This window comes from Passer domesticus, chromosome 5 (assembly GCF_036417665.1).
Source record: "Passer domesticus isolate bPasDom1 chromosome 5, bPasDom1.hap1, whole genome shotgun sequence".
NCBI lineage: Eukaryota > Metazoa > Chordata > Aves > Passeriformes > Passeridae > Passer > Passer domesticus.
In genome coordinates, this window is record NC_087478.1 from 80,028,010 (window position 1) to 80,044,118 (window position 16,109).

At 38.9% G+C, this 16,109-nt stretch overlaps 2 long non-coding RNA genes across 3 annotated transcripts in view; both read left to right on the forward strand.

Moving 5' to 3' along the window:
* Positions 1 to 597: 597 nt before the first annotated feature.
* Positions 598 to 12,198, forward strand: LOC135301128 (uncharacterized). Its single transcript, XR_010362867.1, has 5 exons — positions 598 to 1,295; positions 2,452 to 2,620; positions 3,296 to 3,395; positions 6,643 to 6,879; positions 8,296 to 12,198. It is a non-coding gene; the product is annotated as an uncharacterized LOC135301128 (long non-coding RNA).
* A 65-nt stretch (positions 12,199 to 12,263) lies between these two features.
* The window catches only part of LOC135301129 (uncharacterized), a 65,699-nt gene continuing 61,853 nt past the window's right edge, over positions 12,264 to 16,109 (forward strand). For both annotated transcript variants that reach the window (XR_010362868.1, XR_010362869.1), the window contains exons 1-2: positions 12,264 to 13,283; positions 15,030 to 15,184. This is a non-coding gene — a long non-coding RNA (uncharacterized LOC135301129). The remainder of the gene's footprint in view (positions 13,284 to 15,029; positions 15,185 to 16,109) is intronic.

A 16,109-nucleotide genomic window follows, 5' to 3' on the forward strand; every position in this document is an offset into this window, starting at 1 on the left:
TGCATTTTTCTGCCCTTAGAATCATAACATTCAGTTCAGGCATTATTTGGTGAATATTCCCGATTCAATGCATCCCAAATCAGAATTTACTGGAAAACAATAATAATTATTTTATGTTCAATGTCTAAAATGAAATATAGGACCATAGTAATGGCCCTCTTTTAAGATTGCTCTTCTCATTGTAGCAAACAGGATGAAATTATTTTCAGAAACAGAACTGGGGTCCACACAGATAAAAAATCTTTTCAGGAATGGACAATATGAGTTGAAGTTAAATTGATAGAGTAGGTAATTATGATAAAAGCCATTTTGCTCATTCTTGGTAGAGAGATATTTTTTAGACCATGTTTAAACTTTCACCTGGTATCCTATTTATTGGTATGATCTATTGATTCTAGATACCTTGCTCACCCTGCACGTGGATCCATGTGAATATTTAGCCTCATAGGACAATGGATTTTAAAAGAACCTTTTGCCATTCATTAGACATCCCACCTGCCTGGGTTTGAAAATTCACCTCTTCTGCATTTTGAAAATGTGTTTCGGATGGACAAATGTACCTCCTCTACTGAAAGAGGAAAGCTTCTCAGCTGCACGGTGAGGCATAAAAGGCATCACTCCTATTTTTTGAAAAGCTTCTCCCTTTATTAGCTATATGAAATGCAAAGATATAGGAGCATGTAAACCAATAATAGCTATTCAGTCTAAACTCTAAGGATAACTTACTATGGGCACTGGAGGCTGAGATAGGATGTTGTATTTGCATACATACAGTATATGGAGAACTGTTCTGTTTTATGGAGCAGCAATCATATTTAGTTTAATGTCTTATAAGTCCCATAAAATGACATTAAGAAATTTTGCTATTTGGCTGGTGAACAATCTAAGCAGTGGTGTTAACTCATCATAACACCCTTACTCTGAAAGCTCAAGCCTCATAAAATTTGGGATATAAATATGCCAGCTCAACTAAACGAGATCAGAGATCTTGCATATATTCTTTCATAGGGTGGCATCCAAAAATCGACTGTTCACCTAAATCTTTTAAGAATTTCTACCATTTTAAGGCTGCTGGGGAGTCTTAATCTCAGAAAAATCACACTCTTGCCCTTTTGTTTCTAGACATATCCAGTCACTTAGCAGACAACCTAGCAGGGTTTGGACAGTGCTGGTGGATGTGACATGACCTCTGAGAGTCCTGTGCTCTTGAAATGGCAGATAAGTAATAGGAAGCATTCCTAGGTAATCTAAAATGATAGTGAATGATTTCTGGAGTGGAGCAGCAAAAGCACAAGGTAATGACAATAATACAACTGCAACAGCACATTAATCACTTTTCTTTTCTTTTTAAAGGAAGATGATTAATGTTTGAGATTCCCTTTAATTTTTACTTGTAGATTTAAGGCTGACCTGACATAAACCTGAATAGTGTCTGATGATGCTAATCATGAGCTCTGCCAACCCAAAATAACAGCAACTTGAGTTTAGGATTCTTTTTTATGCTCATTGTTCATCTCTGTTTTGATTTGTGTCCTCCTCCTGATCCACTAGGCTCTTCCAGGTGGCAGCAGGCGGAGTTACAAATGTTCCTTAGCAAGGACACAGATTTTGCTCCTGGCTAGGCTGATAACCTACATTTGCAGTGTGAAACAGGCTCTCTCTAAGCCTGAATGCACTGGCCTTTCAGTCCTGCACCAAAACTCCATCTGGGCTGTGCTTTCTAGGCAAACTCCTCCCAGCCTCTTTATGGTGGCTGTTGACTCCATATGGGTCTTCTCTGAATTTTTCTGCATTTTCACAGAAGATCAGTAGAGGTGGTATCCAAGAAATCATTCACCCATGGTGACAATTTGCCAGAAGCTGATAGTAACCTTCTGACAAATCTGTGATTTTATGGAAGAGGGACTCCTCACTTGGGGGGACACACTTATTTCATCCAAAATCTTTATGTATTACGGATGCTAAAGGTATGAGGTGCAGGGAAATCAGCTGGGTCTGTGTGCGTCATTCTGTGGCCTGTAGATTTAACTCCTTAATGACCTTCTCATTAAAAGTTCCTACCGCCAAATGCTGTTTGCTTATGCCTTTGGAACTTTCTGCCTTGACAATGAGAGACTCATCTTGAAAGTTATCTGCATTTATACAGGTTGTGCCTTTGTGTCTGATGGGGCCTTGAAGTTCCATCTAGGTTTTGTTCTCTAAAATTTTTTCTAAGATCACAAAAAATATTTTGAATTAAAATTTTCAGTCTGCAGGACAAGTTTTCTTTTAGTACTGCTTAGACAAAAAAAAAGCTTCTTGTTTCAATAAGCTTCATTAATTTATCAAGGATTCAAATTGTTTTTAAAATTACAGACTAATTCAGATGAATATTTTAATATCAGCTAAAAGTTCATGTCTTTTCTGGAGATTTTAAGAGGCTGAGTAACTTTATTCATGTGTCTTCTCTAGTGCTTTCTATTAGGAGAAACAAGAAAGAAGTGCTGTTTTCACAGTATTTCCAGGGCTTATGGGAGTACCAAAAGTCTCATTTCCGAAGTGTGGACTTTCATGTCATTACTTTTATTTCCTGGAGACCTGCACTAAGTTAATCCCAACTCAACAGTATTTAGACATTCAGGTAAATTTTAAATAAGATTCTACTCTTCTGGTGATCATTCAAACAGTCTCTCAACCTTTTGTGGTTCACCCATCACCAGTTAATATCACATTAAAAACTGACAAATAATGTTGCATTTCATTGTGACTTGTACAAGCTAGGTAACCCGCCCATTAATTATCTGCTGCTTCTCACTTAGCATCATTCTCTTCCCATAATAATAAAAAGACTAAAGATTGGATGCAGCTAAAATTAGTTTTTTATTAGTAGACAACTGAGTCTCCTTCATACTCTGTAACCTGGAGGAATAGAAAGGCATTTTGATAATGCACTGTGAAAAATTTATTTAATTCATGAAAATAAAATACCTTTATAAAGCAGTAAATTCATCTAAAGTAAGTCAATTTTGTATCCTCAAAAAATACCCTTTCCTGCAATAAATACACTTTACAGGATTTCCTTTTTTGCTTCAGTAGAAATTACTTGATATAAAAGAAGGAAGTAAAGTGATTTATTTTGCTTCTCTTTCCCAAAAGCATAAACTTTTTTGGCTTTCAACAGCCAAAAACATTGGATAATATTTTTCCCCGGGAATGAAAAATATTTTCATTGAATTACCAAAAGCATTTCCAGTGCTAATCTTCACTGGGAAGATGATGGTGAGATTTTAGGTTTTTTGAGATTTTCTAATTCTAGCTTCACTGGGAAGAAGATGGTGAGATTTTGGCTTTTGTAATGGCACTGCACAAGGACGATGGAGCACAATCTATCCACTATGAAACACTCCTCCTTCAAAGTAAGTGTTTTTCATATTTTTATCAAAGACAAAGGCACTTGAGATGAAAGATCTTATTCTCTTCTGTTGCTCTGTAGACTCACTGGCACAAGCACAAAGCAGTTGCAACACGATACTAAATGTGAATTGTATAATTTGCACTCATTTTGCATTTCTGATGAAGGGCAATCTGAAGAAAATTAACCTGGGCTTTATTAAAGCACACATACAATTCTTATCTTTGTAGGTGGGAGATAATTGTATCTTTATGGGTAGTTTTGATACACACACAGAGCCATGCAAAGCAAATTAATGGGGTTTAAGATGCACTTCTAAATGAACTGAACAAAAGCCTTTAAACAGCTTTGATCCCTCATGTCCTCATTACGTCAATCTGAGGCTGCTGTAACTGGAGGGGAGGGCTGCTGGTCACGAGCTCCAGCCTCAAGGGGTCTGTCCTTCAGTGGGGCTGGGCACACCGTGGAACCACAGGGTGGGGTGAAGGCAGCTTTCCATCTCCCCCAGAGTCCCTGTGGAGCACGGGAACACATCCCAAATTCCCTCAGCCATGTCCCAGAGGGCAGTGCTGGTGGGGATGCTGCACCCAGGTGCCTGGGGAGGGGCTGTGTGCTGCCCAGGAGCTCCACACGGTGTCAGCTCTGGTTCCAGATCTGGCACAGAAAGCTCCATGGCTTCCGTGCTATCAGCTGGGATGGAGCTGGGAACTTCCAAGCTCGGTTCCTCACCCTCACAGCCTCTGTGGGCTTCAGCTCTCTGCCTCTTGCTTGTCTTTGTCCTGGTGGTTGGAGGCTGGGTTCCTTCCCTCTTGGGGATGGTCTGAGCGCACAAGTCCCCACTTTGTTTCAAGAGATCTAGTTATAACATTTTCTCAGCACAACCAAACATCCTAAGACTCTCCCTGGGAACAATTTCTTGTTATTGTTGGCATTTATTGCCTGATAGTTTCAGCCTTTCACCATCTTGCTGTTTACAAAAGGATCAAAAGGCAGTGCAAATCATTAGAACTAGCAGTGCAAAGTCGCTCATTTTGGCAAAATCCCGCCTGCTGTCATTTTCCATAGTTAAGACTTTTGCCTGAAGCCTTGAATGTCTCACCCTGACACCAGCCTGCAGTAATTAATCATTAAACAGTGATTGAGGCAGTGGACCCCAGAAAATATCTTCATATTCTACCATATGCTGGAGCCAGCTGCAGCAAGCACTTGGAGAGAAGCTGCACAGAGGAAAACGCTGCCTGACAGTCCCCTGCTGTGAAGTCCAAGCACAGAGAGCCTCTAACGAAGGGCCATAGACAGACTGTTTGCTTGTACTGACCTTCATTACCTGAGATTGTTTAGAAGGCAAAATGTCAGTGTTAATGTGCTAGAATTTTAAGCATTATCGCGTTTTAATGACTATTTCCAGCCTCTCGCATACTCGCAATGTGGAACAGAAATGTGGATTAGTGTAAGGAAAGGTTATAACAACAATAACAGCAACAATAATGAGGAACGGGCAGATGTGTTTTGCTTAATTTCAAACTCCCCCGGAGCATCTCAGATTTGGAATTAAGAGCGTTTTTCACCCACCCGAGGTTCATGTTTTATTTGGGGCTGGCCCAGTGCCACAGCTGGGCAGTGACAGGCCACAGCAGCCATGCAGAGCTGGGAGGGAGCCTGCCTCCAGCCCTGGCTGGGCTGGCAGATCCCTGCAGAAATGCTGGGGTCAACAGCAGGGTGGGGGAAAAGGCAGTGGGCAGCTTCTGGGTTATGGATCCAGGGCAGCTTGCAGGCTGCACACTGCTATTGTGGTTTCAGAAGTCCCACAAATCATAGAATCACAGAATGGTTTGTGTTGGAAGGGAAATCCAAAGATCATCTCATCCCAAACCCCTGCCACAAGCCTTGCACCAGAGCAGGATGCTCACTAAGACATGGATGTTTTCCTAAAAGGAAGAGTCATCCTGGGTTTACCTCATACTGATGCCTTGTGCAGGCTGACATAGAGCAGAGGCTGGAGTGGATGGAGTTAAAGAATAAAGCAGGGATTGATTCAAAGGATCTCCTCCATGGATGCACCTTGGGCAGCACCAGAGCCCAGCCAGGGCTGCCCCCAAGATGAACCCAAATGGTCCCAAAATGCACGAGCGCTGCCGGGGTCTCTCCCTGGGCTCAGCTCTGCTCCATGTGCACATTGCAGTTCAGTGTCCAACCCCAGCTGCAGCCCCTGCAGTCCCATCCTGCTTGTTTTTCTCTCTGCAGCCCACGGGGTTTGTGCTCCTGGGCTGGGATTGGGATCATTTGTCCTTGGTGCCCAGCTGGAGCAGGAATTGTTTTGTCTCCCTTCTCTGTGCAGAGAGCTCACCATCCCCTCATATGAAGCTGAGAACTACACACTAAAGCAGCACAGAATCTGAAAAATATAAAAGCTAAAACCTGAGGCATCAATACACCTTCCACATGTTGTCTTCTTTGTGTGTTCTGCCCTCCACCACATACAAGCAAACAGCCAGATGTGGAAGATACACCATTTAAGGGATATTCCCGTTAAAAATTACAGGCTCTGATATTCTACTCTTTCTTAGAAGTCACAGAATGCTTACCATTTGGGCTACTGACATTTTTGCAGACACACTGGAAATGTTTTAAAGGCTGAGACCTGTAACATTTTCTTTCATACTTGCCTCCTAGGCTGGATGATGGCACCTTCCTTTGTCAAAGTGCTGGAAAGTGTCTTTTTCTGACTGCTTTGAATGCCTCTGGTTGCTTGTGCAAACATAAGTCTCCATCTACAGCCTTTCTTAAGAACAGAAAAGAACTTTTAGGCAAATGTGTTATGGGATCCCGCAGATCTCACTTTTCCATTATAAATCCAGCAAATATTTTTGCCTCCTCTATTCATGCTTTGCAAAAGAAGTTAATCACACCTACATGGCATAAAAGATCTTTGTTTCCAGTGGAGCTTTTTATCAACAACAAGAGCTATAACACTGAAGGAACTAATTTTCCATGCAAATTATAGCTATACTGTGATTATTTTTTGCCCCATGACATTGTGGCATTCAAAAATATAAATGACTTCAAAATAAATTCTAGGGAGCTGATGAAAGGAAAGTTCAACTGAAACTATTACAGAGTCAGAAAAACTTTCTGTGGCTTAGAGCTGCACTGAATTTTTTGCTGATCTGGGAGGAAAACCACCTTGCTGGACCTGCCCTGCTCCTTCACTGTATCTCTAAATATTATCTACAGGTGCCTTTCATCCACAGGGCAAGCTCATCTTTCTCTGCCTCATTCCAATGTGCTGTAATTCAGGACAGCTCCAGACCATGGCTAAATACAGAGTATGGAGGTTCCATCAGAGAACCAGACCGTCCTATATCCATCAGTCTCACTTGTGTGGGGTTAAATCTCAGTCCCCCAATACCTCCGCCCAGGAAAAATCTACTAGACTATGTGCAGCTCCCATAGCAAGGGCAAGAGTGCTTCTCTTTTGCTGGAAGAAGGTAAATGCTTTTATTTTCAAATTGTTCAAGTAATGATTAAACAGCATTTTTTCTGTGAATACCCAAGGGAATAGGGTTTCAGCTGGCCTTCTACTTTTTTAGGAAGGCCAGGTTCTTTAGAGGATTTTCCATAATACAATGTGAACTTCTCTCAGATCAGCATTTGCCCAGGGCATAAAGCAAATTTTGACTTTGGAGAAGAATGAGGTCCAGGGTCTCAGGGAAAGCTTGAGGAGCCCAAAGTCTTCTGCCTTTTTTTTTTTTTTTTTTTTTTCAGAAAAAAAGTTAATCAAGGTGCTTTGAGCTGTCACAAGGAAAATTTTATAAATAGTTATGTTCTGCTACCAGATATGTTTCAATTAGAGATTAAAAGCAACTTTATTGGGCAGACACTGGCACTCTGATACTTTGGTCCACCTGTCTATATGTATGATCTCAAATTAGACAAAAAAGTTTAACAGCAATTTCTTTGTCACTAAAGTGATTTACACCAACACAGGTGCTGCCCATACTCTTTATTCCTGCTGTTTTCAAATTACTGACAATAAGAGTATGATGCATTTTCATGTTCTTTTTTTGACAGAGGAAAAAAATTCTAGTTCTCAGTTTGTTCAGCTAAAAATATTTCAACAGCATTACAAAAATTAAGCTAAGAGATACGTGCATACTTAAACAGACAAGTCTGACCACTGTCTTCAAATAATTACAGAAAATAATCAGTGAAATACCAACTCTATTTTTCAGTTGAATAAAATAAGCTACATAAGATGGCAGTAAAGTAAAAAAAAAAAGATTTATAGAGATAAAATCTCGTTGTTTCATGTCCAGGATCTGGCATGGTATTTGCATATTCAGGGTAGGCAGTATTTGCATTAATGGCATGCCCTTGTTTTCAAGTTTATTAGATTTGAGATGAGTTTGATAGGAACTAGTTATTTGGGCAATTTTTGCAGCATTTCAATGTTTATAATTATTGAATTTATGTATATTTTAATATAAAACATATGTACACCTATATTTAAATTCACACATATAAATATATGTCTTATAAAAATATTACTATATTATTATGCTATGTATACCTACAGATTTATTTTAAATAAGAGGTTTGAGAACTTCTTTCAATTACTATTATTACTACTATAACAACACTATGCTGAAATCATGACCAGCCCACTGCCATATTAAATACAAAAATGTTTTTGTGTCTAAGTTTTTACTATATGGGAAATAATAGAAATGAACAGCTTAATGGGAAAAATCAGATTACTGCAGGCCACTCTACTGGCCATGGCCGGGTATCATCCTCAGGCTACCAGCAGTGTGTTATGGAGTCCTTCACCAGGATTCTGGCAACTCAGGGATTTGTTGAGATATCTGAAAAAAAAGCACTGAGGTAACTGAAAGCAATTTCAGGTTTCTTCTCCTGAGGACAAGGAACAACTTTGAGAGGAAGGCCAGAGAGAGGATCTTTTGAGAGGCTTTGAGAGGATCTTTTGCAAAACCTGCCTGTTGAGAAGAGGTGCAGGTAAGGTGAGGTGGGCTGTGGAAGAGCTGGCAGTGGGGATGCAGATGTGCAGCTGGTGGCCAGAGCAGGAGGCTGGCACTGAGCTCTGCAGCACTCGGCATGGATATGCACAGCTTTGCTAAGGCAACAGGGCCACAGCAATCAAAACAAGGGATAATGAGTACCTCAGGAAGATATGAAACTGTCTGTTTGGGGAAGGCAGGTTGTATCTTAGATATAATAAATATCCAGCTGAGTTAGATTTATCCTGTACCTGAGGAGATTAGCATGAGACTGACTATATTGAAATAACTATCCACTAATTATTTTTATTTTTTTTTGCTGTAGCAGAGAAACACTGGCTTTGGCCCAGGCCTCTTGTTCTAATGCTTAAATTAATAGTCCTGACAGTAGAATTTAGTATTTATATTCGATAGACTGAATGCAGAAGGGAGAAAATAATACTGTCAGCCATGTTTTTCAGGTAAGGTACAAAGGAAGTAAGACTTCTGCAAGGAAATATTTCAGTGTACAGGGAATTACACCTCTCTTTTTCTCATTCTCACCCCACTTTCTATCCCACAAGGCAGAATAGCAAAGCACTTTAAACATCTAAATTTATCATAAGTATGATGTGCTGGTTTTCATTAGTGTGCAATAAACAAAAACATCAAATACCAGACAGAAACGAGTGAAAGGGTTGATTAAAATTTTGTAGCCCCTTCACTTATGTATTTTTACTCAAAAACTGCCTAATTCAGAGTTTGTTGGATTTGGTAATTCAATTCAATAGAGAAAAATTACTAACAAGCTTCAGAGCAGCAATGAAGTTGGCTTGTGCCACTAGGCATAAAGACACTGCGGTATGAAGAGGCCAGAGAACTTGAAAAGTTCTTCAGCACTCCTCACCAGCATGTGATAAGACAAATGAAGGAGACCACAGTGGAAAAGCAGTGATTTATTACCTGATCTGTGAAGCAAAGCCATTGCAGCACCACAGAAGGGATGAGTTGCTTTGTGGTGTGATTGTCACTGTTTGAGGCCATCATGAGCCCAAGGCCAGAACTGAAGGGGAGAGAGAAACCATCAGGTTTTGATCATAGGTCCCCTTCTCTTCTTTTTGTCTTTATCTTTTACATCTGAGACCAGGACATGCCTGGGCACTTTGCCTTGTCATCAGCAAGGGAGACCTCTGTAAGGAGGGAATACAAGGTTCTCCTCCACTGGATAGTTCCACCACCGGCCAATGCGCCTGTTCCGTTCAAAAGGTTTCCCTTTGTCTAGAAACTCTGGGTTATTTCAGCCAGAAATACTGCAGAAATACCATTAAAACAATAACACAATGGCATGGTTTTGGTGCATCGCTCCACCCTCATGAGTACAAAGATGGCCACCACTAAAGCATTGATTCTTCCCCAAAATTAGATTCAGATTCAGAGTCTGGATGTACTCGTCTACAGCAGCATGCTTTGGAAAAGGAGGATGGCACACTCTGAAAAGACTACATGCAACATAATACAAGGCAGGATATAAAATATCTTTGCCTGAAAAAAAGGTGAAATACTTTATTTTACATCATTTCCAAAAATGGGCTTGATGGGGCTCATCAGGAAAGCAGCTCAGTTGTGCTGTTGCCTGATTTGTGAGAGACACACTGACACAGAGCTCCTTTTTCTGGGGAGTCAAGTGTGAGAAATGGGTTGCAATCAACAAGCTATAGGTGTATCAAAATACATTTGATTGTGAAGGAGCCACATCAGCTAAATTCATTGAAACACCCAAGAGGTGAGTAGGGCTTAGCAAAACATTTAAGCAATTTGGGTTTTTTTAGTGTAAGGAAGCGTGAAAGTATGAAGATATGAAGAAGATGTGAAGGTGCCCCTGGAATCCTATTTTACTGGCTCTCAGCTGCATCTTTTAAAAAAAAAGTAGACTGCTTGCTACTCTTTTTTCATTATTTTAAACAAATCTAAACATAGAATTCATGCTTACAGGACGTAGAGGTATTTTGGGAAGAATGCAGTATGGGTGGGGCATTTCACCCTTTGTACTGGGAAGTTATTAATGTTTTCGGGTAAACCATCTAAATTTATGGTGCCTGAAGATATTTATATATGCTCCCTCAAAGTACAAATTACAGCAGTCTTGAGCTTTTTTTCCTGAGGTCTTTTTCATAGCTCTCTATGCAGATGATATCTAATAAATTGATTTCTATTTCTCTGTTTCATTACAGAATTGCTTATTGTAAAAAATACCTCTTGTCTTTGGAACACCTGATTTTATAAACAATGAGTCAGTAAATGTGAATACTTAACAAGGCAGACTCTGCACTTCCAAGGAACAGTCATGATAAACTCTCTTTTAAAGGCATCTAGTTAACAAATTTCTTTAATAGAAAAATATAATGAGTTCTCTTGCTTGTTAATAACTATTTTGCTCTTCCCCTTTTCTTGATTTGGAAAAGTTTTGAGCTTCCAACAGGATCTTTATGTATCTGCAGTTTCCAGAGAAAATAATATTTTGAATGACCCAAACAAAACAAACAAAAATGAATTTAAAACCCAAACAAAACAAGCAAACAACCAAAACCCCAATAAATTTCTGTTTGTGCTTGGGAGTGCATATTTTGTCTGAAGGAAAAAATGGGGTGAAACCTAGTTCTTATTACAGTCCCCATAATTCTTCATTTTAAAGGTAAATTTAGATGCTCTGAGTGGACCCTCATCTTAAATCATGTTCTTCACTGTCATTTCAAAGTTACCCATATACTATACGAATTTTTTGCCTATTTATTTGCAAATTATTTGCATTAGAGGAAAAAAAAAAAAAAAACAACAAAAGCAAACACACCCCAAGCTGCTTACCCAAATTTGAAGAATCTCATGCTGCAGGGACAGCCAACAACCTTGACACTGTGAACCCCACATTCATATTCCCACATAAATATATTTTATTTCTCACATGGGTGAGAAATACTTGGAGTGACACAAGCCTGTAATATCTGCCTACCTACAAAAGGAAAGTGTAACTGCAGTATTTGCTATAGGAATCAAAGCAGTGAGGCACCCAAACTTTCCCAGGGAAATCAGCTGACTATTCATGAACATCAGAGCTTCACTGCATGAAGGTCTAGACTGGCACTGAAAATTTCCAGCTGCAGGAGGCAGCTGCTTGGAGCTGTCTCTTGGGAGCTGTCTCCTCTGAGTGATGATGAGAATCTGTGCTTCAGCAATCCAGATGAAACAGGTTTTTACGGGATGGGGCCTGGAGAGAAGGAAAATAATGCAGTAGCTTGCAAAAACCAACCCAGAGTGTTGTGTTTAGGGAAGGGGCTAAGCGTGCAGAACTGTCCTCCACACAACAGCAAAGGCATCTTGGCTGCCTTTGAGTTTCCATTTATTAATTTCTGCAGCCAAAGTTGTACATCCAAAATACTGAGTGATGCCTCCCATCCTCCCTCACGTAAACCTGTGGAGAAAATCTGTGCCAAGCTTCCAACCAGGTACTCCTGGCTTGCTCTAGCATTTCCATGGGTTCTCTCCAAAATGGTGGAAAGAAAGCTTCAAAGTATCCCAAAAATTTTACCATGGGACTGCCTAGCACTGTCCTCAATGAGCAATTAGAGTGGAGCCCACTTGTCTTATCCCTGAGGCAAAGCCAGGTCTGTGTCCCAGGAATGTTGTGCCAGGGGAATGCCTCAACCCTCCTCAAAAGACCTCCTGTGTCCTCATGGTGCAGAAGTTAGAGGGATCCAAAGTGAAGTGTTCATATTGCTGCTACATTACAGAGTAGAAAAAATAAAACAATACAGCAAAAAAAACAAAGCAAAAAAAAAACCAAACCAAAAAAGAGCCCCAAACAAACAGAACAAAAAAAAAAAAAACCAAAACAAAAGCCACAAAACAAACAAACAAATATTAAAAAAAAACACAAATCAAACCAAAACCCAACAAAACCTTACATTTATATATATATTACAGTAAAAACATACATTTATTACAATTTACTTCCCAAGCATGGAGTTTAATCTGCAAGCTTGCCACCGTCCACAGAAGAAATATAATATTGGTAAGTGACCTATGCTCTTATGTGGCCTGTACTGTTAAGTGCCTTAGTTACCTTGTGACCTCATGTGGAACAAAAAACTGTCTTCTTTTGAAAATGTAGAGGTGGTTTTTTTGTTGTTGTTTGCTTGTTCTTTTTTTATTTGAGAACAAAAAAATATGTGTCTTTTATAATTTTGTACCAGAAGGGGAAAGGAAAAAAAATAATATTTGAGACCTAAAAATAGTCTTTAAATATATCATTCAATTTGTCTAAAGTTCATTGTTGAATTTCATTAAAACATTAAATAGCATTATATATAGATATTTTTTAAAAATTAAATAATCTATCTTTTGACAAGAACAGTTCAGCCAAAATATATGTTATCAGTTCTACCATTTGGATTGATATTCCTTTAATACCCCAGATGGATGATTACTTTCCTCTCTAATTATTAAAAAGTTTACATATCTAGTGAAGAAAAAAACATCTATATTTAATACGTGTTACAGTGTCTGATTCCAGGCTAGAAAATACACGGCTGAGGCCTACTATATCCTGATATTGCCTATAAAATTCTAGTTATTTTGGGATAGGACAGAACAGGTAAATACACAATTTTTTTTTTTTTTTCAAAATCAGTTATCCCTTTTTAGAAAAGCAGAGAAGAAAAGTTTTCTCCCACCAGAGCTGACAAAATAGGTGTGAGATGCCATAGCAGCAATCTTTATTTTAAAGAGATGGAAGTTCACCATAGATGCTATGGCAATAATCCCTACTGTGATATAAAAAAGAAAAAGAAAATCCACCTAAAACCAGCTGAATCAACTCAACTCTGCTGGAACTGTCCCAGGTAAGAAGATATATTTATTCGTGTTATTTATTGATAGGATGGCAGTCTACAGGGAACCTGAGAATTGCTTCAATTCTTCCTGGAAGTCTCCAGAGAAATGTTGAGGGGTCTCTCCCTCACTCTGTTGCATGAAACATCCTGAGGGTGCCAAGTTTGCACAATACAGTTTTGCATCCCATTCAATATCCATTTACAGGGGGTCTAGCAGTAAACTTGACCAGAGCCTGTTGAGTTTTTAACTCAGAGTTTTAGCTAAAACAGAAGCAGTGCTGAAAATATAGGTTTTGTTTGCATGTTTTTTAGTTCTAAAATTTTTTCCCGTTTCCACTATCTTTTTTAAAATGTATTTTTCTTTGTTTTTCCCTTTTTGCCTTCTGTCTTATTCAAAGCAAAAAGAGGGGAGAAAGAGATGGATACATAGCATCCTTAAAACACTATTTTCCAAAACAAAGCCTATTGGTTAAAGGGCAGAAGAAATTCATTTCAATGAGCTGAAATATTTCATGTCTGTGTTCCCTGCAGACTTTACATGGGAGAATACATCCATGATTTGCCCAGTTTTTCCAGAGAGTTTGAAAGAATAGATGTCTTGATGCTATGGCTGCTCCATTTAAGGCAATTTTGGTCAAATCTTGAACATAGGCATCAGGCTTAAAATGAAGTAAATCATAGCAAATTTACCAACAATGTAAATCATAGAAGATGGAAAAAATCTGTTTCCTTGACAACATGACTGCCCCAGAGGATGCTGATTGAGTTTTTTGTTTGTTGTGTTTTGTTTTTTTCCTTTTTTTTGGAGAATGGGGTTGGGAGATGGAAGATTTTAACAAATGAGCCTTGAAAAGTATCCTGGTGAAATCACTACAAAATATATATATATATATATATATATTTTTATTTTTTTTTTTGTACATGATATCTCTTCTTTTTGGTACCTGACACTGAAATCCCTGAAATGGAGCACATCCAACAATTGAGTTTTTCATGTTTAAATCTGATCATGGAAATCTATTTTGAATTTTGAATTTTGCCAACAGCAGCCAGCTCCTAAGCTGTTAATTAAACCATGTTCCACTAAAAACCTGCAGCACAAACACACCGTGGCAGAGCATGTTCTGTGTGCTGTTCCTCCTCATGTGATAAGCAGTGCATTTCCTCAATGGGTGCACATTGCTTACATTTTTAGAGCTATTAAGCCAGGATAATTATGGAACAATCTAGGCAATGTTCAATAGCCCATGCAGATGCCTGACAGGGCATGTTGTCTCTTAATTAGGAATTTGAATGCCTAATGCTTGTATATTAACTGAAATAATTGGATAGATGTTTTACATTTTCTTCACTTTTACTGACAACCAAGCAAGGGACCACAGGAATCAACATATCTTCCTAAAGCAGCTCATTTCATTTGCACTTTCTACGTGATCTAATCTGCGGTTTAAGTGGGATTTTTAAGAGAAGGGATGCTGGCTACTGTGTAAATATATTGTAAGATGTTCCTCAGTGAGTCCTGCAGTTTTAAACTGGTATCCTGTTGCTTCTTGTGCTATGATAACCTACACAGTGTAATTGCCTGGTTCTATCTTCTTTATTCCTCAGAAGTCAAGTAAAATCACAATAGCTGTTACCATTCTTTTATTTTTTCCCAGTGCTGATAATGGAGTATGTATCATTTCAAAGAGAATTCTGATGTGACATGAGCACAGTTGCTACTATTGATGTGAAAATCTGCTTTGTTTTCCACAGATTGATGATGCTTTTGTGGGGCTGGGCTTGTTGGGCTGGGTTTTGCAGCTCTGGCTGCAAAGGATGGGTTTTGCTTGGACATCCCAACCCTGCCTCTCCCTTTCACCAAACACAGGGAGAGCCTTAATGGGTCTGGCTGAGCTGTGTGCAAGCAGGTAGGACCCGAATTTTTGGATGCTGTGGTACCTTCCATTAGCCCATTTCCACAGCTGAGACACCATTCATCTCCCACACCAACCTAACAAAAACTGCCCAAAATTCCCCCGAGCTCCATGGCAGCAGAACTGGGTCCCAACTGAGCACCTCCTTTAATCCATGTCTGCTCTGCTTGCCAGTGTATACATTGTTTATATTTAGGGTGTTGATAAATGTGTTTATTCACAACTATTAGTATAAAAGCTCCTTTAAAAGCAACAAATTGCTCTCTATTAGTAATGTGCATAATGACCTATTTCCATAAACATTTTTAGTAAGAGAAATTTTAATGTGCAAAACCCTGCAGACATTTTATGGAAATTTGACTGTATTCTGCAGAAGTGCATCACAGTCATATTTTGTTCTTAATATTTTGTTTTGAGAGGTGAATTACTTTCATTCTGATATATAGCACAAAAGAAACAACCTGGCACGGGAAAAAGGAAAATGAGTTTTAATGTGTTTCCTTCTTGCTAATGTATATTTGCTTGATTGATGTAAGAATGTTTTTTTACAAAATATGTTCAGCTCTTGTTTGTTGGGGGTTTTAGTTGGGTTTTTTAGTTGTTTTTTTTTCTCTCTCTCTTATTTAAAAAAGGGTAATGGAGTCTTTAAAAAAAAAAAGCTCTTTAAACCCACTCATGATAGAAAAAAAAGGAATGTCTTTACGGTCAAAAAGAAAAATACAGTTTGAGTCTTGTACTGCATCTGATTTCTGTACCTAAACAGAGATCAGGTGTGAAGAACTGTATCCAGAAAATATTTAGATGCAGTTTTAGAGGCATGCCTTAAAAAATTAGCCCAAGGGGGTTAAGCATGTACCATCTTTACTTTTTTGTTGTTTGAAAAGCATGCAGACGAATCTTCAGTATTCTGTGGAGTCTT